Raw genomic sequence first — 25,798 nt, 5'->3', positions numbered from 1 at the left:
TCTCACTGAAACAGAGCGGGGGTCCAGCCATCGCGGGGGGCTCATGGAGCACGTTGACCTTCACTGTTTTTCCCCTGTTCTGGGTGAAAAAATATGTCAAAATATGGGGCTGGTTATGTCAGCTCACACCTCTCTTCTGCATTGCAACGTGCTTTTTTCAGGACCTAAAATTTGGTACTGGGCAAGTGAAGCCACCAAAAGTTTCAAAGACCCTCATATGTCCTGCCCTGGGGAACGCACAGGCGAGAAGGGATGGGCTGTGTGTGTCATGTGTGTAGCTTGTGTCCTGCATACTTACCGTTCCTGTGGGCATGGACTGGTAGATTTATCATATTCTTCCGCCAGAGAAGTTCGATCCACTACACAGAGGGCAGATCTTTTCTGATCCGTTGATTTGCAGCAGGTGAGAGTCTGCTCTGAATTTCCACAGCACTGGCACAAAAAGAGTTACATATTTTTATGTAGCATTCAACAAATATGTCACATACAGGAGCCCAAGCAAGCCTCCCTTGACTCCCATAGGTTTTGTTTCGTGTAAGTCCCTCTATTTTATAGTGCAAATCTCTCAGAAGCTGAAAATCCTCCCCCGCCTTTTTGCCACCTCCTCATGAGGTGAGCAGAACAGGAAATTCCTTCCATGTGCTACGGGAAGATACTGGGAGAACGTAATTTCGGGGGTCAGCCGTGGAGCCCAGTGGTCCCGGGGACCACAGCGTCAGCAGGGACACAAAGACGTAAAGAAATCAGTCTTGAAGAGAGCAAAATGTCATGGTCAGCGTTTTCCCTTCCACGCGTGCAACACCCCACTGAAGTGGAGTTGTTCATCCCTCCTCCTCCTGCCTTTCCATCCATCGCTTTTCAGGCCATTTTCCCTGACTGTCCTCATCCTGCTCACAAGGTCTCATTCTGGGCTAACGTCCCTTTGGCGTTTCCCACAAATGCACTGTGGCGAGAGGCTGTTATTTGGCTGTACCAAAATAAAAGGATGGAAGAACCCAAAATTAGGTCAGTAATTCCACATGTGGAAAATGCCACACAAACACTTCCAAGTTTTTCCAAGTCAGAAAAGAGAGGGGGGAAAAATCAAGCAGCTATGAAAATCAGGCCTGACTTTCACAGGCTTTGGTAAAGATATCCTAGCAAAGGAATCCCTAAATTTGCATGGAGAGCTTTGAGTTACTGATTTCATTATCCCAGGAGAAGGGCTTAGAGCTTGGAGAAAGGTGCTGCTTCTGTTTGCAGCTCCATGATAGAAAAAAGCAGAATTATTCCCAAAACCACCTCTCATGGCACATACTGGCTCCTGTTTCTCTACCTGTTAAATGAAGGTGATCAGAGTTGGATAAAGCAGATGGGAAAGTGAGGGATGCCCATGCAACACCACGCGAGATGGAGCAAGAATAGAGGGCATCATCTGTTTTGCTTTATGCCAGGTGTCCCCGCATCCCAGCCGCCACGTGCTGCTTGTCACACATCAAGGTTGCTTGCTAACTCCCTGGTGGAGTGGTCACTGTACTGGATGGTGATGCTTTATTGTAAAAAGCTATTTGAATAGCTGGGCATGTGTATGCACTGAAATGATTTTGCTGTGGATCATAATCTTACGACTGGAAACAGGATCATGAAGTGCTGTATCAGACTGGGAGGAGCAGAGTGTCACGGGGGTCTATGTTAAATCCAGTTTCAAGATAACGCCTTTGTTAATGGGGAGCAACACTTCAGTGGGGAGCAACGCAGCGTGAATGATCTCGGCAGATGTTCCCAAACTGCAAGGAGTGATGAGCAACACAATTAATTGGCAAATAGAGCATTAAAAATTTGGTTAAGGAAAACAAAAAAGAACTGAGAAACCCCGTCTCCTTGCCTGCAAGCAAACAGTGCTTTACATTAGCAATGCCACGCACTCTGCTCAGGGCTGATGGGGCTTGTGGTATTCGGTTGCAATTGCGTGAAAGTGAGGAGAGATGCAAAAATAGCTCCTGCAGCCCACCTTTCCACCCGGGGAAAAGCACAAGTCACCCAGGAGCAGTTGCTTGCTGGAGCAGCATTTTCTGCAGCTGCAACCTGCCAGTGGCCTGGGCCAGGGACCAAGGGATGGCGTATGCCGTCCCTCGGTGCCCATCCCAGGGCAAGCACCACATTCCCGTTAGCACCCTACTCCATGTGCAGCTGAAGCCATGTTTGCTGTGGCAGGTTGTGAGGCGGCCATCGTTGCCCATCCCATATCCATCTCTCAAGCAAGCTCAGGGGACAGCATGTTTTCCCCACATGCTCCCTTCTCCGGTTTGCCAAATCAGCCTTAAGTGAGACATGTGAGATTTACCACCCGCTTTTCCCCGGGCCACGTGCTGCCCTTCTTCCCCTGTGGTTTCTCATGGAGATTACATGCAGGAGAGGTCTTGCCCGGAGGCTGTCACCCCACTCCCAAGCCAAGTTTCTGGTGCTTCCGTTGTCATCTCCATCATGTCAGACGTTCAGGGAGTTTCTGTGAGTAGAAAAGATGATGCCAAGACTGACAGAGCAGCAACCATTTGAATTTGTCCATCCTGCATATAAACTCTCAGTAAAGGCTGAAACCGGTTTGCAATACAAGGTGAGCTGCCTCTCCTAAACCCCAGCCTTGATCCCCAAAGGTGCCACCTCTCTGAGCTCGGCCTTTTGATCAGAGATTGAATGAGGGGCAGCCCCTCCCCAGATTGCAGGCAGAGCTGGGAACAGTTCGCGAAGGGGTGGTGTCACACACCTCGGACACCCAGGACTGAACTCAGTGGCCTGGGAGGCTGTGCCAGGACCTGTTTGTCTTTGGAAGCAAGTCCCATGTCCTCAGAAGTCACCTGGTTTTGTGGTTTCTCTCCAGTGATCCCCAGTGGCTCTGAGGATGGCAACTCGGGGCCGCCATCCCCCCAGGGACATGGTCCCACTATTGTCCTCTTCTCCATGCCGTGGTCCTGCTTGCTGAAAGGAGAAAACATTGGATTACCCTGGCTCTGTTACTCCTTGTGTAAGCACTATGGATATTTTTGACTGTCCTTTTCAATTCCAGCTGAAGTCGATGCCACAGGCAGCTCTCTTAGTAGATTGCTTTTGTGATTTATGCAGGTCCAGAAGAGTCCAAAGATCATTTATCTTCAAACCAGGAGAGAGATGAAAGAGTCATGGTAGTAAAATTTCCTGCAGAGCTAGATCTGAGCATCAAAGAGGGGAAAATGTCATTGTTTTACTGAGACAAGACTATGTGAGACAGGTTTTAATGCTGGGGGATTTTTTTTAACTGAATAATTTGCCTTAAAAAGAGAACGAAATTTTGGGAAATGAAAGGAGCTTGGTGGGCACTGCTGGGAAGCTCTCTCTGGGGAGGGGCAGAAAAAGCCAGGTGGAAGGAGGGCCCGAGGGGCCCGTGCTCCTCCTGGGGCAGGCAGGGCCAGGCTGTAGCTGCCCGGTGTCCCCATCGGGAGAGGTACCCTGTGTGGCCGCAGTGCCTGCGTACGGATGAGTCCAGGAAGGGCATGCCACCAGCCCTGGCTGCGGTGCCTGCACGAAGCCACGTGCTCGCGCAACACGGGGGTCTGCCTGAAATCCTGATGGGAATATGCTGGGAGCGTGGGTCTGCACAGCAGTGTGAGCAAGCGTAGTGTAGAGGGAAAAAGAAAGTTCCCGATCTCAGAGAGTCCAGCTGCAAACATGGGAAATGCCGCTTGGCTGCACTCCCACTCCTCCTCCGGCATGGCCACGGTTCAGCACGACAACAGTGCTTCTCCTTGACCAGTTCCCGGGCCAGGGGTTTGATGGAGCATCAGGTCCTGCAGGGTCGAGGAGCATCTTCTGCCCTCGCCCTGCCTCAGGGCTTGCAACCAAAGCACAAATCTTGGGAAATTTGATTACATCAGAGGGCTGGAAGGAAACTGTAGGAAGGAGAGGGCTGGGAAAGGGTCCGTTTACGTTTGCAGCAGATGCTATCTAGAGGAGGCAAATACTTTTATTTCCCCTGTGGACTGCCAGTTGATTTTCTTGCGGCAGGCACTAATGGAAAATAATAAAACCCATTTTAGTCAGGCTGTATCTAGAACACTTACAGGTCAAGCCAGTACTCAAAACAGACCGTTATGGAACATAACACATTAGTTTGTCACCAGTGTCTATGGTGGCCAGGGGATTTTTACCATTTGAAATTGAATTTTATAGGTCAAGCCCTTTTGTGGATCTTGAAAAACAGTGCATCTCTGTACAGTTATCGTGAACATGGAGACAATTACTGAGTGTAAAGATACGCAACCTTTGTGTTTGTCAACAGTGCGAAAAAACAAAGGGAACTCATGGTGGGAACTCTGATACGGCTGTAAACCCCAGGATATCCTCATTAATTGTTATGGACTCAAATATTTCAGAGTCGTCTTCCTACTGCTAAATCAAACCCGCAAAATGCACAGGAGGCATTCTTCACAAAAAATTATGTCCTCTCAGTTTGTAATTTAGAATTCACTGATGGCTGTAAAGGAAGCTTGGTCACAGGAGCCCAAGTTTCTTAGAAATTAATAGGAAGTAGATAATCTGTTTAGGAGAGGTTAACTTGGTTCAACATTCAGATATCATCAACATCTTCCATGCGGTTTTACACTTCACAAAATAAACAAAGCAGGGACATGAGGTGGTCGCTGAACTGCCACACACACACACACACATGCACACACACTGACATCTCTGTTTTCTTCTCCGCCCCCTCCCCTTGCACAGCCCTGTCCCCACGGTGCTCCCACCCCGCAGATTCAGGAGGGCTGTGTGAGGGCACGCAGCACTCACACTTTGATTGCCCAAGTTAGACACCAGGGCCACCAAAACCCAGCTTTGAGCAGGCTGGAGGTGGAGGCTGTTCACACGCCACGTGTTGGCACGTAGCCCCAACCCCAGCAGCCCCAGGGGTGAGGGTCCCCTGTGCCGCACTGTGCCCCAAAGCCAGGGCTCCTCCACAGCGTTCCTGCTTAGAGCTGCGGGTACTGACAGCTATATGATGGTACCAAATCCACGTGCCAGGCAGCTCTGCCGTTGGGTGTCCCAGGCGGCTCCCCTAGCCCTGCCGGTGGGGTGATTTCCCAGGTGGGAGAGGAAGCCTTGTTGCTGGACTTGTTTACACAAAGCTGCCTTTTCTGCCATGGCCAAACAGATTCCTGCTGACTCATGCACCACATTGATTGTGATCATAATTAATACCAGCAAAATGCTCATGCCCAGGCTGCAAAGCTCCCCTCTCAGCCAAGCAGACCCTCACACCAGTGGATGGCGGGTGAGGCTGTTTACTCGCTTGGAGCAGGCATAGTGCGGGCATCCTCCATCCTCAGACACGGAGGAGCAAAGTATCATTATCCCCATCTTCTGACTAATGTATTTAACGTGAGGCTTTGGCCCATGCACAGGAGCTGCCTACAGGCTCTGTATGTCAGAACTGCATTTTATTAGTCCTTATCTGAACTGCACTCTGTTTTGCTGTTATTCCCTGTTGTGTTTTCTCCCTTGCCTCACTAAGCAGCATCTTCCAGGAAGAGGGGGCAAAGCCACAGCCCCGTGCCGAGGGGCTGAACTGGATCGACCCTGCCACTCCGCCTTTCTTGACGAGTCAGCAAGTGTGCCAATCAACTATACACAAATCATCACTATGCTTTTTTTCCTTCCCTTCCTTTACTTATTTTTATCCCAAAGCTAAGTGTGCATCTCAGGAGTGAAGTGCGTTGTGTTGCTAGCAGCTGATGGGAGGTGGGAAGTCTGTACAGCCACTCTGTTTCCCAGTAATGTCCACTAAAGTCTGGAATCACTATAATTTCTGCAGGTTTTTCCTGGGATTCAACTTTGGTAAACCCCCCTCTCAGGGAGGAATTAACAGCATGCTGTGGCTGTGCTAAATATTGATCAACTTTTTTGTCTTTATATGGAGAGCTGTACCGGCTGTTGGACAAGAAGCTGAGAACAACAAATATTAAATCTACTAATGTTTAGATAATGACAAAGATCTCCAGTTCCTCACATTTGTCGTGAAAATGCCTCTTTTGCACTGTGTGAGGTACTTTGATGGATAATAAGTGCCTCTGCAGAGAGAGTGGCTGTGTGAACCCCTCCATGGAGGTGGAAGCAGAAGTGATGGAGGAATTGGTCCCAGGGCAGAGAAACATCACAGCTAGAAATAGCACTTGTATCTCCAAATTGCCATTGTACAATTCTGCACAGTACCTGAAAACTCCATTGCTTTTCTCTTTCCCAGTGCTTTTGTTATCCTAAAGGTTCTAAAACCTTCCTTGTCCATAGAGAGGAAAGACTACCAAGTAAAATTCAAGGATATAAAGCTTGGGGGATCAAAGAAAGAGAACAGTTTAAAGAGTATATGAATATAAGAAATAATAAACTTCATGTCTGTAGGCTGCTTTTGCTGACTCTGGAAAAATGCACACTCACTTCAGGGACCTGTATTTTCCTACGAGTCCGCTGAGCGCTCTGCAGCACTGCTGGACCACGTTCCATGCCTCTGCCTGCAAACAGCATTTTGATCATCCCATTTTCAGATGACAAAAAATCGCACAGGCTACTCAGTCCTGGGTCCCCAGCTGATGGCGGCTCTCACACTGAATCAAGCACCGAGCTCCACGTTTTGGATGAGCTGGCTGTCGTGTCCAGCTGACCCACCCTGCTGAGCAGCGGCGAGCAGACTGCACGAGCTGCTGTCAGCACAAAGGGCTCAGAGGAGGGATCCAAACAATAAGATCCATTTGGCTGCTCCCTTGTGTTGTCGGTGCCCACTTTGGAGCCTACTACTGAAGGAAAAAGTCCTCTGGGAGATGCAAAGGGTTATTGTGCGCTGGGAAGGAGACAACCAGCACATGGAGAGTGACTTTTAGGTAGAACAGAGTGAATCTCCCTCCTGTAAAACGTTGTGACTACAGACATCTCTGCCTAGCAGCCCACAGCTCATACAAAGTGCCAAAGAGCCACCTTGGGTGCGTGCTGGGTGCAACTCTCCACCTAGCTGGCAATTTCACCCGGGTTGCAGGGTATCCAGCCCAGGGATTTGACTCCCATGGAAGTTAAACATATGCAAGAGTTTCGGGATCAAACAGGGATTTCTCCCCTGCTGTTACGAGCTTGTTGCACAGCAACATACCTTCAGTGCAGAGCACAGACCTCCGCTTTCTTCATGGCTCCCTCCTGGCCGCCGCGGGGTGTTCCTGCCTCCCGTGCACCCGCTCCAGGAGCTTTCCCATCTGTGGTCTCCTCTGCAGCCAGTGCAGAGATGAAGGCAACCCTGTAAGGTCATTCAAATGTTAGGTTGACTGAACTGCTCTGGGAAATTGCCTCTTTCTCTCTTCCCTGACAGTCCGTGGAGTGTTGTGGTGCAGCAGCATGGTTTGGGTGCCGAAGGCAGGGTGGCCGGGTCCCCTGGGCTGGGCTGTCCTGCGCAGGATGGCATGCAGGGCAAGTGCGCATATAGCGCTCGGCTCCCACTCCCATTCCCAGCTCAGGTATTTTACATCTGTCTGATTCCCTTCATCATTAACTTGTTTTTTTAAAGACTGCTATTGCTGACTCCACAAAGGTCTCTACAGCATAGCGAGAGAACTTTTCTAATGACTCAGAGATTTCTAAATTAAATGCAAAATGTTTATTGCAGAGATGCACGGCCATACATTATGCGTTACTGTTTTAATACAATAATGTAATTCTGGTAGAAATTATCCATGTGAGCTGCAATCAATTTTAGCTACTACTCTTTGCATGCTTGACAATCTGGTCATTCGGCTGTGGAAAAGTGCTTTTACTTGATTACTTACACTGCCGATAATCACTGTGGTTTTTGGCAGTGCCAGGACATTATTTCGCTCCTTGAAATTGCCAACACTATTTGTGGAGGGACTGGGCGTAGCTGCGGCCGCGCTGCCAAACCCCTGCGGCTTCACCCGACACCCAGGAATGCGCAGGCTCCAGCACAACCCTTGAAGACTTGTTGCAATGGTGTGGGCTTTTGTGGGCTGCCACCAGCCCGCCTCACACAGCCAGGCGCACAGCACCCTCCTCCCTCTGGGCCCTGGATCGCCCCTTGCCGTGGCTCATGGCTGTGTCCCCAGTTGGGCTGGTAGCACTCACCAAGGGGTATCTGGGTGGCTCCCAAAATCCAGTATTCCTTTGCCAGGTGGCCTTCAACATTCACCCGTGTCCTGTGGGTTTTGCTTTGTCTCCAAAGTGAGTGTGCCAGGGCAGCGACAGAGTGGTGGAGGTCTGTTGCTGTGCAGGACTGAAAAAAAAAAAAAAGAATGCTGGTTTGGGGTTTTTTTTGTGATAAGAAAAAATCCCAAAGGGGAGAGATGCTGAAATGAGCTCACAGTAAGGATGTGAAGAATTAGAGGCATGTATTCCCTGTGACTACATGTGAGCAGTTACTATGCTACTATCCTTCTTCCTGAGTTTTGCTAACCTGTGTTTCAGTACCAGAGAAGGATGCCTAAAATAACCGTGAGCATAAAGGCTGAGTTAACCCCACGTGCTCAGGCATTCCCGCACGCCTTGCCAAGCAAAGCGGAGCCCCGTCCGCGGGCAGGACAGCCATGCCACTCATTTGCACTTTGCCCACAGCACCGTGGCATGGGGAAACTCCAGGCAGGGCCTGGCAGCCTGGGGATGCCAGCTAGAGCGTGAGCCTGACCAGAAGGCCCCAGAGACCTTACAGACCTGCCCGGCTGTAGCTCAGAGAGCAGGCGGGTCCCCACGCTGACCCCTGTTGCCACCTGGCTCTCAAAGTCCCTCTGATGTTAACCCAAGGTGTCAACCACGTAGGTGAGAGGGGAAGGTTTCTGCCAGTGTTTGGCCACCACTGACTTTAGCGTAAGGACATATAAATCAGAGCGAGGGCTGACGCTCATAGCTACAAGCTCTCGGCTGCGTTGGACTGATTTATTTTGTGTGGGAGCAGCAGTAGCAGTTTACGCCTCCTAGTGCAGATTACAAGATAAATCTGGCTTTCAATGAGACCCATTGGTGACTGTCACTGACAGAGCCCTTAAATCACTGCAGCTGCCTGGATATAGCCATGGGCCAGGTTTGGCCCTGTAGGTCAGGTCTCTTTTTTTGGCTGGTGTAAATCAGCGAAGCCTGGATTGAGATGTGGTGTCAGGTTCGAATGCCAGTCTCATTTTTATTTAAGTGTCTGTATGGTAATTCCAGCTCAGAGGGACACCTGAGGGCTGAACCCTTTGCTGCTTGAACAGCCAGCTTTTGCCACGCTGGGATCTACCTTTCACAGTGAAAGCCTGAAGTGGCGACCAAAAGCCTCCTGGTGGGTGCCATATGGATGCTCCTTTTAAGACCCACCTCATCCTGCTGAGGTCCATCCGTACAAAGATGAGTATCTTCCTCAGCAATAATTTCACTTGCTAATATGCTCCAAAAACCATGATGCTGTAGACAGATTGTCAGCTGGTAGAAGCTGGCCTGGGCTCCCTGAAATTGTCAACACTGTTTGCTCCTGGAGATAACCTGGTCTTGCCTGGATAAACTCTCCCGCATTAAGGTAGTGAGAACGTCCAAGCAGGAGATGAAAGTCCTCACCATGCTCCGACAGGCACCAACCTCTTCTGACATACGTCTCACTGCCATCAGCAGGTTTGGCATCGCTGCCAGATGTGCACTGCTGTCACAGCCAGGGACTATCCCTGTGCTCTCCTTGCTGGGACTGATTTCACCTTCTCATGAACGTGCACCCAGTGGAGGGTCAGACCTACAGAGTGAGCAGGACCACTTGCCTGCTCCATCTGTGGAGCTGATGCTTGGCCAAGCATTGCTGTTTGACATTGTGAGAGCATAAGCACACGTGTGTGCTCTATCAGCGCCATACCCAGACCATAAGGTCATTTCTAGACAGGTTTTATCTGGACAAATTACACCATAAATGGAATAACCTCACCAAAGTACAGTATGTCATAAAAACAACCTCTTTTTGAAATTAATTGTGTTTTGCTTTTCTTAGCTTTCTGCATGGTCCAGGACACACCAGACTGTGTGGCAACAGTCCACAGTCTGGGCCAGAGGAGGAAAAAATGAAACACCAGCTCATTCCTTTGCATCTTGCAGCCTCTGCTCATTGTGCCGAGAGCCTGATGCAGGCAGCCCCAGCTGGGCTCCCTCAGTTCATAGTTCCATTTCTCCATGTTACACATGACAATCGGTCACCATAACTTTCACTGCCACACAGTGACGGTTCAGTGGGAGTTATTCAGGGAAAGGTATGTGCTTGCTGTGTCACTCACTACCCACCCGCCTCCCAGCGTGCCACCAGCCTGGCAGAACATATGCTCGGTTGTGGTGTGGACATACATCATGGGTGCAGTCATCACAGATAGTCAGTAAAGTCACCATCAGCAAAATGTGTCCATGTGCTTATGGAGACTATTGTATTTTCTACAAAAGTCGAGCAGTCCTGGAGACAACACGCAATCAGAGACCAGAGTATTCCAGTAGAATCAGTTGGAATCATAGAATCATTTAGGTTGGAAGAGACCTTTAAGATCATCAAGTTCAAGCACCTCCATAATGGCCAGGGCATGAAACCTGAGGCAAGTAGACAGCCACGGAGTTATTTTCCACAGCTTCTTTATGTAGACAGCCACGGAGTTATTTTCCACAGCTTCTTTATGTCTTCATAAAACAAAATCTAAAGGCAAAAAATGCTGTTGTTCCTCCTTGGCAATGTTCAGAGAGGGTGGCAATACTGAAGTGCCTTTAAAAGTATAAGGAAACATCCTGTGGGTTTTGGGTGTGTGCATTTATTTATTTATTTAGCCTTCATTCTGAGGAATTTGCTTTGCCGTACTTTAGATAAGCAGCCATTTACAGCGGAGTTTTCTACACTCGAGAATTATCTTTGTGGCTTTCATTACCGTACTGATTAGACCCTTGAGGGCAGAGCGTCAGCTGGTGCAAAAGGACATCGTGCCACTGATGGGCCTTATGGCAATTAGCACGAGCTGCAAATCTGTCTCTTCATGTAACATAGTAGCTAGATGGCACTGAAGGTATTTTGTGGCATCTACTGTCTCAGGTATGGCAAAGAGATGACTAATTTGCCTGTGAGTGGTAAATAACTGCAGAAATTAATATTATTCATTTTTATTGCTGTTAGACCAAATTCTGGCTGCTACTATCGCTGTCTCACGTGGGTGTTGTTACTACAATAACATCTCCATGTGATAAGCAATTCAGGCCCCTCACTATCCAGCCTGTCATATCCCTCTTCCATAGGCACCCAGTGGGAGAACTGGTGCTAACATGTGTTAGTCACCTACTGCAGATGGTCTGAAGACAACTAGAGACTCCGCATAGATACGAGATAAGGCAAACACAAGATGCGGAGCGATTTAAGAGAAGAGTAAGAGAAGATTGAAAAAGGCTGGTGAGAGAAGAAGTCACCGTTTCTGGGATTGTTTATGATTTGTGACTGACTTGGCACAGGGCTTTCATTCCTCACCGCAGAGGGGAGTTGCCAAACTTGGGAGCAGCTCTGGATTTCAGAGTCTCATGATTTCATCTCCTTTGGCTGCTGGTACAAAACTGTGATGCTCCAGGACCCTTATTTATTTTATGATTCAGGCAGAAAGTTCTCAGTCAGAATCACAAAATCATTACAGCTCGAACAACGTGTTCAGTGATTCAAGACCATTTCTCACCCACATTAGTGCTTCCCGTGCTGCTCTGCTGACTGCACCACGGTTCTCCGCAGAGTTGCTCCGGCTTCAGAGTTACCTTTTGGCACCACTCCTGGTGAATGAAAATAGGAAGCTGGATTGCTTCACTAATAATCTTATTTCCAGTTTGTTTCAATTATGCTTCTTTTCCAGTGGGTGTGAAGCAGTTGTTTTGGTCTCACTGGTTCAAGGCACGTAAGATGTGTATCTATAGGTCTGTGGGGAAGAGGGCTCTGCAGAGAGACACAGGAGCCATTGCCCCGCTCACTGCAGACAAGCGTGCTAGCTGGGCTAGCAGGTTTGGGGAAGGAAAAGGCACCCCAGCCCCAGCAGTGCGGGAAGGCTGCGGGTCTCTGCAGTAACGTGTGCCACTGCTCGGGGACCGGGCTCCAGCGCAGGTGGCTGAGGGGTTGCTGGGGGCCACCGGAGCAGATCCTTGCTGTGTCTGTGATGTCCCTTGCAAGCACAGCCCATGACAAAACCCTACACAGAAGGCAAGTGCAACTAATGGGAGATTTAGAAATTAGCTTTTTTTTTGGGTGCTTTAGTCCTCTCCCTTCATTAGCCCCCACCTGAGCGCCCGTCTCCCCCTCAGACCAGTGCTCAGATGGGCAACCAGAGAGACCAGAGTGGGAGAGGGGAGAGGGATGCCTTTTCCTGATATCTGCTGATCTGGAGAATATTTCAGAGCTACCTCAGTGGATCCAGCTGCCTGACAGGAGATACTTTTGACCTACTTGACTGTGCAAAGGAGTAGTAATAAGGAGGAAGAGGGTTACATTGCTGCATAAAAGGAGCTGTGCGTCTGATGACCTAATTTTGGTCTTTCTTGCACTCTTTTAACTCCACTAGCTTCAGCAAAGCAGTGTTGATTTACACCAGAAGAAGCTGACCCGATTTCCATGGCCTGCTCTTGCTGTGCATTGGGGCATTGCTATCATCCGTGACCCATTTTCCTTTGGTTCAGGTTTCTGCAGGAGCACAAGAACATGACCAGTCCAGACATGGATGCAGCCACACTGGGACGTGGGGCAGTGGGAGCTGGGCAGCCCCCACAGCCAGGCAGGCATTTTGCAGGTGGGTTGCTCTAACCCAAGTTTTCCTATCTGCTTAAAAGTTCACAGAACCAAACCATAGTGAGAAACCCCTCTGCAGGTTGTCAGGGCTGCAAGTTAATGCGAGGGCAAGGTTGGCTGGGGGGGTGGAGGATGCCCAGCTGCAGCCTGCTGCGGCTCCATCCCCTCCTGGCACGCCAGCCCACCACCCTTGCTGCCGGTCCTGTGCCTGGACACTGTGTCTCCACGATGGTGCAGGACCTAGAGGCATGAACCTCCCCATGCACGGCAACCCCTGTCCCCTCCCTCTTCCTGCATGGCAGCTTTGAAACGCTGTGAGAGCTGCATCAGAGGAGCCTTGGCGCTGAAGTTTGTTAATTAATATGCTACAGTTACCTGTGTCAAAAGCTTTCTTCAGATCAAGCGAAACTGCTCCTCGTGTTTCTCTTTGATCGAAGGCAGTGAAGGTGTAGCGGTGGGCATTGGCAGTGCCGTGAGGATAGGTGTGCCAGAGGGGGCACTACTTTCGGCAGTGGTTGTTCATGAACTGCAGGTAAACCACAGGAGATGAACCAGTACCGCTCTGCTGCTGCTAGTATCAGCGGGGCATCCTCTGATAAATGGGCAGGAGGGGTCTGGCTGGAGAAGCTGCTAATTCTTTGGGACCATTTCCTATTATTTTAGGAAATAGCAGCATGAGGCTCCTGGTGGGTGTCAGCGAGCAGCAGCAAACGCAGGAATGTCTCCTTGCCTTTGCTTTTATCTAAAAAGTGCCTAGTCAGATCACTTAATTCAGGTTGGGTTCATTGGGTAGATTTGAATGGAAACACCTGTGAAGAATATTGGAAAGAGATAAACATGCTTCATTTTTGAATGTTAATAATTTGAAACGATCAAAGGCAATTGCAATAAAGCAGAAAGGAAAACAAAATCCTTGAAGAAAGTATTCCAAGTAACTGGAAAAAATAAATGAGAAGCACTAAAAGCCATTAGGTTTTCACTGCTCCATGTCAGCCCTGGCTCTCCCCCTTCCAGCGTCCTCAGCCTCTGTCAGGTCAGCAAACAAATTTTTCACCCAGTCTCAGCATTAAACTCCTTGTGCCACTTTGGCCTTGGCTGGGATGACCAAGGAAGGACGCAGGGTCTGATGTTTCACGATTAAATGGAGGTTTAGCTGTCTCAGGGTCACTGAGGGCGGACCAAGTCGGGCTCTCGGGAATGAGGTTTCTGGCTTAGGCAGCCTCGTCTTACAGCTCCTTGTGCTGGTCTCGGTTTACAAACCTGGTGAGCTTCATTGTCTACATTTTACACGGTTGCGTCTGACCTCCAGCTGGAGAGGTGACCACTCGCCAACTAACTCGGTGGAGAAACTGAGTTTGGTGCTGGTTCAGCGCTCTCCTGTCTGGCCGTACGATGTTCATCTATGTGTCCGTGCAGGTATCACGAGTGCCTGGGGTCGGAGCGTCCCTCTGCTTTCAGGATATATCTGCCCAGGTTTTGAGGTGGGAGGAGAAATCTGCTCCCACACTGTTTCAACCCCAGCTTGAAACCATCCTCGTTTGCCCATTGCAGAAACACAGCAAAATGCCAAACTTGTGTCCGTGCTGTCAAAAATTCCGGTAAAAGGTAAAATTCAGGCCAGGAACACAGAATGCCTCTGCTTTCTGAGTCCCCCACCTCCAGGAGGAGACCAAGCTGGCTTGCGAGGGGCAGAGGAGCAGATGCTGTGGCGCTGCAATACCGGCTTAGCAAGGCATCCCTGTATTACCTGGCCACCTCGGCTTCTTCTGGGTGATAAAGGCAGCATTTTAAGTGCTTTATCTAATATAGCTGTGTAATGACAACCTGAGATCTCAAAACGCTGTTGTCCCCCAAAGAAACCCCGAGGAGTGCAGAAAACTGCACTCATGCCAATCCCCCAAGGGAATGGCAATAAAATTAAGATTTAAAAAGAGCCCTGAATTGTTGGGTTTCTGTGCGGACCCTGTCATTGGGAGGGAAAATGGAACAAAAAGAGTTTCTGCCCTCCGCACCTCACCCAAATAAAACAGCCGGCTGGGGCTGGGCGTACGCCGAGATCGGATCGCAGGAGTTTATTACTGCTGGCAGCAACCTCATCAGCCCCCGCGTCTGCAAATGCCTTAAAATATCTGCTTGGGGTTTCTGGAGCAGCTATGCATCCTTTTGGGGTTGGGTGAATTTTATGGCCATAATCAGATTCCTCCATTTTTCATTTCTGCTCTTTCTACCCAAAATGTCTGACAAGTCCAGCTGCTAAAGGCAATCTGTAAAAACCAGGGCCTGAACTGTCAGATCGCCCCAGTACTGCCTCGTCTTCTGCCTCGGCGCTAATGAGAGATGGGGTTATGCTGACAGACGCCGACTAGCCCGGCAAGAGAGGGAAAGGAGAGCTGAAGTGATAAACTCCTCAATTTAAAGTGACATTTTTCTGTATTACCCACTGCTCTGGCTCTGACAGCCTTTGCAGAGTTAAAGAAGATATTGGGGGGGGGGGGGGAAAGATACTTCTTCCTGCCTGTTTTTCAGGTATCTGGTCTCTACCATTTATTTTTAATACAAATGTGGCATGTTTTAATGTTCTGTCCATTAAATTAAACTGTTGGAGTGATGTAGACAGAGCCTGAACTGAATCTCCAGGTGAAAAATGATCTGCCCGTCTCGGTGGTTTTCCTGGCCATCACCCCACGCTGATGGACACGGACTAGTGGGGCGCTGGGTTGGGACAGGTTGGGGAAGGCCAGGATACGACCCTCCCCCATCCTGGCACTGCTATCATTTACTTCTCCCTGCGAGCAGAGCGCTCTGGGCGCTGCACCCACCTCCGGGCTCTCGCGGTGGGATGTGGGAGGGGTGAAGGGGGCGTGAAAATTGGCCCTGTTACTGGGGCAAAGTATTTGAGTTGACCTGGAGCGTACATCCTCTCCTGTATGTAATTTTTCAGGGAATTTTGCAGGAATTCCTCAGGGAATTAGGGAATGGAAAACTTCCATCAACAGTAGGGGAAGAAAAAACAGAAGATTTGATTCCTACACAGGATGAATTTTAACATTATTGTGAAAAAGCAGGATCTTGCTCCACACAGCCCAGATGATGGGCGTTTCGGGAGCTCGGGCTCTACCTAACCACAGTGAGTTTATCCCAAAGGACCCTGTGGATGGGAGAGGCCAAAACCCCAGTGCCCATGAGGCATCTCCAAACCCCTCAGCAACGGGGCTGAGGCTGCCCAGGGCCTTCTGTGCTGGGGTGTGCGGACACATCGGGCATGTTCAGCAAGGGCTGGATCTGTATCGCCACCAATTAAGAAAAAACTGGTCTCCAGGGAGGCCAGACAGGCCTATTGCATAAGCACTAAATCAACACGCTAGAAGCTCCTGCAGGACTGCCTCTATGGGAAAATAGATAACCGTTGCAGAAGTAATGTTACTAATAGAATTAAAACCCCAAACATTTTGCACAAAAAATGACAGATGATCTACAAATAAATAACCTCTCAACATAAACACAGCAAGAAAAATTCATTAAGTGCCTTTTAAAAGCATTGGATTTGACTTAGCAGATCTTTTTCAGATGTTCCTCTCTAGCAAACCTGAACATCAAATAATAATTATGTAAAAGCAAGTACTATAATAATAATAACAATGCTGAAAATGCATTATGCATCTCTTTCTTTGATAAAGGTCTTTGTGCTTTTATGAAATGTTCATTATCAGTACTTTCCCCCTGTATCTGAAGAAGAGAAACCAGCACTTTAGAGTCTGAACACTTCAGCGTGCATGTCAGAGAACAGAGCCAACGTGGTATTATTTCTGATAGACTGATGTTATAAAACCCTCCTTCATGTTCCCAGAAAAATTCTTCCAGTTATTTATTTGAAATTAAAACCAACTTGGAAAAAGATTTCCTTTTTTATAACAGATTCAGCTAATGTTCTGTTTTCTTGTAATTTATATTAATAATGATTGCTCTAATCTTTTAATGTATTTCAACAGTTTCAGCAGGTTTATGGGGAAAGATTGCTATTATTTACCTCAGTGACTGGTTTTATGGAATAACTGGAGCTTTCTGTGGAGGTAGATCAAATGCTCAAGTGAAGGAAAATAAAATATAATGCTCGTTCTCACCGCTCATGTAAGAAGCAAAAATACAGAGGGCAAAAAGGACAGGGTATATATTTAAAAAGTTAATATCCAAGCCACTCTAGACTGGCTGGACTGGTGCTTTTTTGTGCTACTTATGAGTGTGGACAAAACAGAGGAGGTCACATCAGGTGACCCACGATGTCCCAGGACATGTGGCCCAAGACAGGACCCTTCTCTCTCCCTATTTCCCCACACTGTGGTTTTGAGGATACTCTGCATTTTTTAGCTCTTACACTGCTGAACACAAATGTGCCTCCTGACCCAGGTTGGCCAAAGCCCCCTGAGACTGGAAAATAGTCCAGCATATTTTTTTTTTTTTTCCCATGGAACAGGATAAAAAAACCCAGCTGACCCGTATAAAGGGGTTGCAGTGAGTGGGGCTGGCAGGCTGGTGCTGGAGACAGCCCTCCCATCCCTGGCACAACGCGAACGGAGCCATGGCTACCAGCCCCTGCTCTGAGCTGCCTCGGCGCTGGAGCTCCAGCAAGTCAGGGATCCCATCCAAAGTCCCATGAAGTCAAGGGGCTCCTCTTAGCTTCAAAGCCAGGAAATACATTCTTAAAAGCTGAAACCAGTTTTGTAAACACTTAGGCCTAAATCTGGAAACCTCTAAAAATGTAATATTTTTTTTCCTTACATGATAATTGGAAACATGTGTGTCCAGCTCCCACTGCGTTTTGGAAGCATCTGCCCCAAGACGAACAAGCCCTGCTGCTCGCCGGGCTGGAAACTCCCCAGCTCTCCATAAACGTGCAAAAGAGAAGCCTAAGAGCTGGCAGGGCGAGCACTGAGGGTTTCAGGAGAAGTGGCCCCTGCTTTACGGCTTTGAAGACGACAGTTGCAAAGGCTTTCAGATGCCAAAGGATTTGGCAATGGGATTATCATAGGAATTAACGACACATGAAGAAACAGTCAGGGAGGAATGTGATCTCTTCCTTCCCTGTTTGAAGATTTTCTGTGGGCAAAACATGATAGCTTTATTTATCCCCTGTCAGAGAAGAATTCCATTTTTTCTTGCAATAAAAAAGGTCTGCAATGATTTCTCAGACTATTTCAGATATGTGAGATGAGTCATGACGGGTCTGATGCATCACATAACACTTGTCCTTCCTCAACAGCAGAGTGGATGAGCACTGCAGAGCACAGGCCAGGGATAGACACATTTGAACTTCTAAATGTCACTGAGGTTTTAAATTTGAAACATTATATGGGGAATATGTGGAATAAACCAGGCAAATTTCCTCCCAAATGATGACCCTCGTTTTCAAGCCAACTTGAAAGCTGACTGAAATTATTCAAATCATCAATTCTGAGGAAAAAAATTTGGTGCTTCCTTTCCTCCTACCAGAAATATTTGTTTTGGTGCAGCAAAATGCAGAAGTATAAATGGAAATCAAATACACAAAGAATTCATTGAAAAAACAAGCTGTACTTACCCAGCACAGTTGCAATCATTTCCTGTGTTATCCTTGCAAAATTAAGAAATACTCAGAGCTAACCCTTTTGAGGGATTGCTACAGATACCACAAAGGAAATTTAACAGTAACTTCGAAGGGGTTTTTTTTGTCTGTGATGTTACTCCTTAGACACCTTAAAAAAAAAAGAGAATGTTTTGCTTTTACAGAAGCAGTAAGACAAAGATGGGATGCAAACAATTTTGTATTCGGATGACTGTCATCGTTTCCTCTCACACGGCTTTAAAATTTGTGCCTTTGGCACCTATTACTCTTGATAACCATACATTTCTGATGCCATTTCTCAGCAGTGAGCTTACCATCTTCAAAATGACTCATTGCAGAAAAATCCATGTAGTGGTGGGGATGATAAAATAAAGTCATCATGAGAGGGGATGAAAAACCTAACAGCCTGAATTCAGGTCAAGAGCAGCGCTGATTATTTTGAAAGAAGTCCTATATGTATAAATCCTTGGCAGTGCCATCAACTTATTTTGTATCAGACAGTGAAATTAGGAATTTTCTCTTAGATGAGGCCCTGATCCTGAAGAAAAATGCTGGCCTGGAGACTTAGTGCCTGTACATGCAACGGGTCTGCGTGCTCGTGTTGTAACTCAAGCAACTATTTGCAAAATCAGCTTTTCCTGCGCTGCTCTGCAGAGCCTGGCTGCTGGTCATGCCGCTGCCTGCGCCAAGCCCCGTGGGACGGGTTGCTTTGATGGGATCAGGTACTTCAGAAGAGCCTGGGTATGCCAGGTCTCTCCAGAGTCTTATTTCACCATGGGGCACATCCTGGCGGGGCCACTGGCAGCCTCTGGCCATTCCCACCGTCAGTGACACAAATCCGGGGGCTTCCAGCACTTCTCCCAGAGGGAAGGTTTCACAATGGATTGAAGTTCAGGCTGAGAAGATTTCCTGGTGTGCTGCCATGTTGGCTTCTGCTTTGTTCAACAGCAGCCACCTCTGTCCAACAGCCTCTTGCCTCTTGGACATTCTACTCCTCAAATGCTGCCATGCAACCCTTGGCGCCTTCTCCCGCCGTGGCCAAGCCCCTCTGCCTGAGCGCTTCTTCATTTTTCTTGCTCTTCCCAAATGCTGTCCTGTTTGTCTGTATTTCTGACCTTATGAGCTGCCCAGAAATGCAGAGTATATATTTTCAAAGCTGTTGAGGTTGATATTTTCAATTCTGCCTGCAGGAATGGGATGCCTTATTTCTTTATTTCTTCTTTTGTTGTTGGTTTTTTTGTTGTTGTTTGGTTGTTCGGTTGGTTTTGGTTTTGTGGCTGGCATTAGAATCTCCAAGACAATTCTGAAAGCCTCAGCCTATGGATTTAGGGGCCAGGAACGTGTGAAGGAAGCATCCAGGCCACATGAGGAAGGGGTGCTGTCACTCGGGGCTCTGCTCAGCCCTTGGGATCGCTGTGCCATGCTGGGGCAGGTGGGAAATGTTTCCCCAGGGCTGCACTCAGACCCCCACACTCCTGGGGATGAAAGCCACAGAAAAGAGGGCATCGCCACGATTGAGCCACATGCCACGTTCACATCAGCCTTCCTGCTGTCACGCTGCATGTATGACACTTTTTGCAGATATTTGCTGGTAGTAAGGAGGGACAGAAAACACACAAAAAAATCTTAAACCAAGAGTTAACTCTGTTTAAAAAGATAGTGACAAATCACATTTCTCTGTACAAATCTGTGCAGAGCCAGAATCCTCCCCTGTGTAATTTCTGACTTCAATAGGCAAGAGCTGGTTGCAAGCTGTAATTAGAGCTGGCCAGGGAACAATGGGTTTGTTTCATGGCAACTTCTGAGGTTTCAAAATCTGTTTATGTTCTGCAGAGGAAACGAAATCAAAACATTTCTAATGTGAGATGGGAGCCTGTCAAAATGTCCATTTTCTGAGTAGAAATATCCTTGTTTTGCTGCAGGTCTTCCCCTGCCCTCTTCACCATGGTCGGGGCAGGGGCCGTGTGTGTGGCCAGGAGCAATTACGGGGTGGATACGCCTGGGTGTCAAATGCATCGGTGCTCAAAGCAGCCCATGTGTTTTGATAAAAATAGATGAAGTTGAAAAGACCATGACCGCTCTTGCCTGAAATGTTCAGCTTGTTTGGGATCACGCTGGCCTGGTAATGCATCGCGCCAGCACCCCAGTGGGGCAGAGGCCAACCTAAATGGACACGCTCCTCTTCTGTTTGGTACATCTGTCTAGAAAGAGCTTAAAAGTCTGATTTTTTTCTAAGGTCTAGCAAAGGCTTTAAAATATCTGCTCTGCAGTGATATTAAAGGCCCGATGGCATACTTGGCAGGAGTGGATGTCTGCCCGGGAATCGCTGGCATTTCCTCTCCTGCCCCACGTGTTTGCTGACCGTCTGTGCCTCCACTGCTCTCCATCCCAGAGCGGCTCAGTGCAGCTGCATACTCAGTGTGTAGCTCATAAAGTGCTTTGCAATCCTTTCCATGAGAGCTGCTAATCAATTATAGCTGGATAGTTTAGTCCTAACATCATTGCACTTAAGAAGTGTTCTTTGACACTGAAAGAAGGACTTGAACTGGCAGATACTGGTGGCCCTTGACCTTGGAGCAGTTTGAGAAATAGCACGTCTCTATTGCTATGGATGCAGAGAGACTTATCAAAACCCCTACAGACCAAAGGACCGGGGTTTTCGTGCTGGGATCTATGCCACTAGAACGATGCATGAGTGGGATTGCCAGCCAAAATATTTCTCCAGTTGGGTAATATGGTTTTATAAAACTTGCAAGTCTGTAAAAGCTTTGGACAAATTTGTGATCTCCCAGATCAACTAAAATTTCAAAGCCTTGGAGATAGCCATTATACTGACATAAGAGGAGATCACCTATGGGAATCACCAGCCTTGCCCAGCTGGATGTCAGCAACTCTTTTCCCAGCCTCCTGCACCCAAAGAAATTTCCACTCTGACCTCAGCTAGCACGAGCTGTTGCCTTCAGTGAACAAGATGGTTTCAAATGGAGTCCCACTTTCACATACCAGCCCCTGGCTTGTGCTACTGATTAATGACTGCTGCAATGAGGTCGACTTCTCTGTGATCTCCCAGATCCCGTGAACTGCAAGAAGACAAATGCAGGCACATGCAGGCAAAGGACTCTCCTGGTGTTGGCATCTGAAATCTGGGCCCTTACATTGCCTCTAAGCTGGGAGAAGGGGAGCTGCTGTTTGGAGGTGAGACACAACACTTCTGCAATGTAACACGTGCCCCGAAAGTTCAGCTTCTTTCTAAATAACACAGCCCCTTGCTTTGCAGCAGGGCGGCCAGGAAGTTTACAAAAAAGAACAGAAACTGTTCTCTTCTGCCAGATTCACCATCATCACATGCTTAACCCCTTTGGCATATGAAGGAAACTCAAGGACTGCCTTTCCCATGTGAGAATACTTGGGTTCATTAATAGACTCCAAAATACACAGGAAACAGGGAAATTGCGGCACGGTGAGATTAAACTACTGCTTCCAACTCTGTGGACGGCGATGGCTGCCGAGTGAGGGCTGCAGCCTGCTTAGGAGCCCGAACCACAGCTTCCTTCTGAGCTGGGGCTAATTTCATTCAAGGGAAAGAAAAAATACACAGCTGGTTAGATAACGACTTAGCCCTCCATGGTCCTGGTCTCTGGACCTCTGTGCAACTGTGCCTGGCCACCGCAGGGGGTGACACAGGGCCATGAGTGGCTTGGTGGACCTGGGAGCAGGCTGAGTAGTGCAGATGTTCGGGGCAGGTTTTTGGAGTCCTTGCAAAAATGGCATGTGCCCTCCAAAGGCCTTTCTCCAGGCAGTATTTTCAAGGGGAAATGTTCAAAGGTGTTGTTGAAAATGCTGCCTCCTGGTTTTCCCACCCCAGCCTCACTGAGTGAAGGAATAGCCCTGGCTGGTGTCCTGTGAACTGGCAGTTTTGCAAGAGAAACCTCTGTGCTTCACAGTCATTCAGGTCCCTGCTTCACCAGTGATAGAGAACCCCACAAGTGGGGTCTGAAGTCCTTTTAAATTGGAAACCTTGAGATTCTGAACAAATTATATCCTCTGACTCTTCTAGGAAACAGGATACACAGAGCAACACGGATGTGCAAAGTTCAGTGCTAATAATGGAGCACTGCTGTGAACTGCGTGCCACCGCAGTGTGCAAACTGGTGTGTGCTCAGAAAGCCAGCTAAAACCATCACTGGCTGTTGGGGTATTTCCATCAAACAAAATCATTCCTTTCACACTTAAAATAGCACAATCTAGATAAGGATGGTAGGCAAACTTCCAAAAAATCATTTGTCTTCTTATCACTCCAGTCATTGCTTTCCCCAGGGACGTACAGGAATTAATTCCCTTTACTCACAATTAGCAATTTTTATGACTAAGGTTCTTTTCCTTTTTAGAACATTTTGCACATGAAAAGTCTGTCTAATTAATTTTCACAGAGTGGTGAGTCTGACACCAAAGCAAAAGAGCAAACTGAGGAAGACAGATGTAAAAATGTGTCGACCCAGGAAAGGACAGATCTGCTTGGGTAGGACGGGGTGCTGGGGCTGCTCTCTGCAAGGCTGGGGCTACGAGGGCATTCTGCTGCCTGGCTGCACCGCTTCCCTTCAGAGCCAACAGGGCTGGCCATCCCCAGTCACCTGGAAAACCCACCCCTCAGCTCATGGCAGCTGACCTGTGCCCTCCCTCTTCCCCAAGTGCTTCAAAGCCACGGGGAAGGCAGGCACTGTCATCGGCACACTGATGGGCTGCCGCACCTCAGTGCATCAGAAAGTATGGGGAGATACCAGCTCTCCCGTCCCCCTCTCGTCCACTCTTCTCAGAGGAGTCAATGATTTCCAGCTCTGCTGCCTCACTAACATCCCCCAGCAGTCCCACTGACATCTGTGGCACTTCTGAGGCAAAATGCAATTTGAGATGATGAAGGGGCAAAAGCCTGGCCCTGGAGTGTGCTCGTACCGGCCGTTATCGCACTACTAACAGCAGCAGGCTAGCTTATTAAGGGAAACGAGTGTAGTAACTTTAACAAGGGCACTGGCTTCCTAATAGCCTGAGTACCTTCCTTTGTACACTTCTGAGTTCAAAAGCTTTTCTCCGAATAGCTCTCTGCTGGTTATATCACCAACAGAAAATAGCTTCGAGGGAGGAAGACAGGTTTCTTGTGCATGCAGACACATGCGCGTGTGTATCACCGTGCGTTTGTCATGCCCCGACTTTCAGCTGTCAGCCGGGCCGGTGCTGGGAGCAGCAGCTATTCCTGGGCATCCCTGGCACTTGCCAAACCAGAGACAAGTCACAGCACTGCAGGGTGGCAAAACAACAGGGATTTGAGTAGCTTTGAGCCACCAGTTAGAGGAGATAAGGGAAAATAAAAGGCTGAGAACAGGAAAACCTCTTTCCCCAAAGCGTATGCACCTGAGGCTAAAGAGCCTGAATATTTCTCAAAATCCTTCACTTTTTTTTTTTTCCCCCCCCAGATAATGTTTCAACTGTGCTAACCATTAAAAAAATTTACCTTAAGTAAGCCCAGGCCCATAATCTTCACTTTGCAATGAGCAGGCCATTCCCTTTGAGCAGCCAAACATGGACAACGCTACCATCACAGGGAGACAGGTCCCACCTCTGCTTCTCCACAAGCCCCCCAGAATAAACCAGTGTGTGCCGACCTGTGGACCACCTTCTCATAACAACTATGCACCGTCAACATGCTTGTTCCAGAGACAGGCTGAGAAAAACATCCAGTAAGCCTGTGAAGGACTTGTGTTTTATGAAAGGAGAGTCAAAACATTAGCAGTATGCAACGGGCGGAGAGGACACGCAGTGACCGCCAGCTGACGGGACCTGTTGGAACTGTGGGTAAGTCAACCAGAAATGTCGTGCTCATTTCATCTGGTAGCATTTGGTCCATTTATTTTAATTGCAAATAAATGCAAAGCAGAAAGAATGGGTTGCAGTTATTGTTGGAGCTGGTAAAACATTTTGTGTGAAGAGGGGGTTGGTCTTCAACCATCCAAGTAAAACACATTGCCTAAACAATAAAGCTTAAAAGATGAGCAAATTGCTGTTTATGGGCTGTTCCAGTTCCATACCACTCAGGACGAAGCCAGGGCTGAATACACAAGCAAATTTGCTGCCTAACCCATTAAAAAAAACAAGCCTTGTGTGGGATTTGAGCCATTTTAAATCATTCGCTCAGAGCAAAGAGGAAAGACCAGAGCCGCAGCAGCCGGAGCAGTATTAGTGGGAACGTTATCAGTCCAGATCTGCAAACACTGGTGCAAGCAAAACACATGTGAAGGACGTCACGTTAATGTAACTGGTTTGCGGTGGCCTGAAGAACTAACCCAGACAGCGCCAGGTGCCAAGCAGCCCACCTCAGGCTGGGGAAGGGGAGCATTCCCCGTGCACGTTCTGCTGCCTGGCCCAGCGCGGGCTGGAAGACATTTGCGTGTCACCCTTCTGTGTGCTGAGCAGCTGGACCAGATTTTACAAACTCAAGCTGGTTTGGGGAATGCAATGCCTCGTTGGCATGCGGCTATTCAAGCTGGTGCCTATTATGTCGCTCATATTAAAATGCTATGAAAACAGGCATTGTGCACTGAGAGGCTGAGCAAACCTTGTTATACAGTAATTATGCAATCAGTATATAATCTAATTTCGGTGGCTGGGGTGTGGAAGGCAAGTTTTGGTTCCTCGATGCTTGTAGGGGTCTCTAGAATGAAATATGTGTATAGACATATTTACAACCAGTGGCAGTAAAAATTCTGAGCAATGCTAACTATATAGAGCTTCTGTGATGTTGAGAGCAACTTACAAAAGCCCCGCACAGCTGGTTGGGCTCAAAAAGACTCTTCTACTCAATAGTCAGACTTTCTGCAATTGAAATGCTCTACAATTAACAGCCCCTTCTGGAACAGGGCAGAAAAGAGCTTTCAAAACCCATGAAGGGTGGGTTTTTTTGAGGTTTTTGCAGCTCTTCCCCTGAAGTTGAGAGGAAGCCAAAGCTTTTCAAAGCTTTTATAAAACAAACAAGCAAAACCAAATCCCCTCTCCACCCTCCCAGCGAGAGGAACACCCTGGATGAGCAAATCGCCCTTTACTAAGACACTTCCCTGGTGGTGATAGTCCCACAGGCTGAACAAGAACTGGAATTCACATTTCTTGCCTCCCTGTTTTTTCACATCCCTGGTGCTCAGCGTGGTTTGAACTCGACTATTTGCTGCGGCGCGGTACAGAGTTTGCTGGGGGAGAATTTTATGGTTCAAGTCTGCTGACAAACCATTTCCAAAGAAAGTTCAGTCAGGGTGGGTGTGTTCCTACAAAAAAAATTGACTTTCCCCATATCCGCAATTTTTATAGTGTTAGTGAAAAAGCTCCCTTAGTCTTCCTTTCCAGGGACATATAGTCCTGTGGCTCTGCAG

The 25,798-nt window shown here is 48.1% G+C and overlaps 1 long non-coding RNA gene across 2 annotated transcripts; it reads right to left on the bottom strand.

The window, feature by feature from the left end:
• Positions 1-285: 285 nt before the first annotated feature.
• Positions 286-14,084, bottom strand: LOC114010930 (uncharacterized). Of its 2 annotated transcripts, XR_008749497.1 has the most exons (5): positions 13,163-14,084; positions 8,122-8,269; positions 7,142-7,282; positions 2,835-2,955; positions 286-2,485 (listed from the first exon to the last, which is right to left on the bottom strand). It is a non-coding gene; the product is annotated as an uncharacterized LOC114010930 (long non-coding RNA). The 2 variants fall into 2 exon arrangements; XR_008749496.1 differs by having other exon boundaries at positions 286-2,955; positions 13,163-14,082.
• Positions 14,085-25,798: the final 11,714 nt, after the last annotated feature.

The sequence above is a fragment of the Falco peregrinus genome, chromosome 12, assembly GCF_023634155.1.
Source record: "Falco peregrinus isolate bFalPer1 chromosome 12, bFalPer1.pri, whole genome shotgun sequence".
Classification (NCBI taxonomy): Eukaryota; Metazoa; Chordata; class Aves; order Falconiformes; family Falconidae; genus Falco; species Falco peregrinus.
The sequence above is the reverse complement of the archived record's forward strand: the minus strand, read 5'-3'. Positions and strand labels throughout refer to the sequence as shown.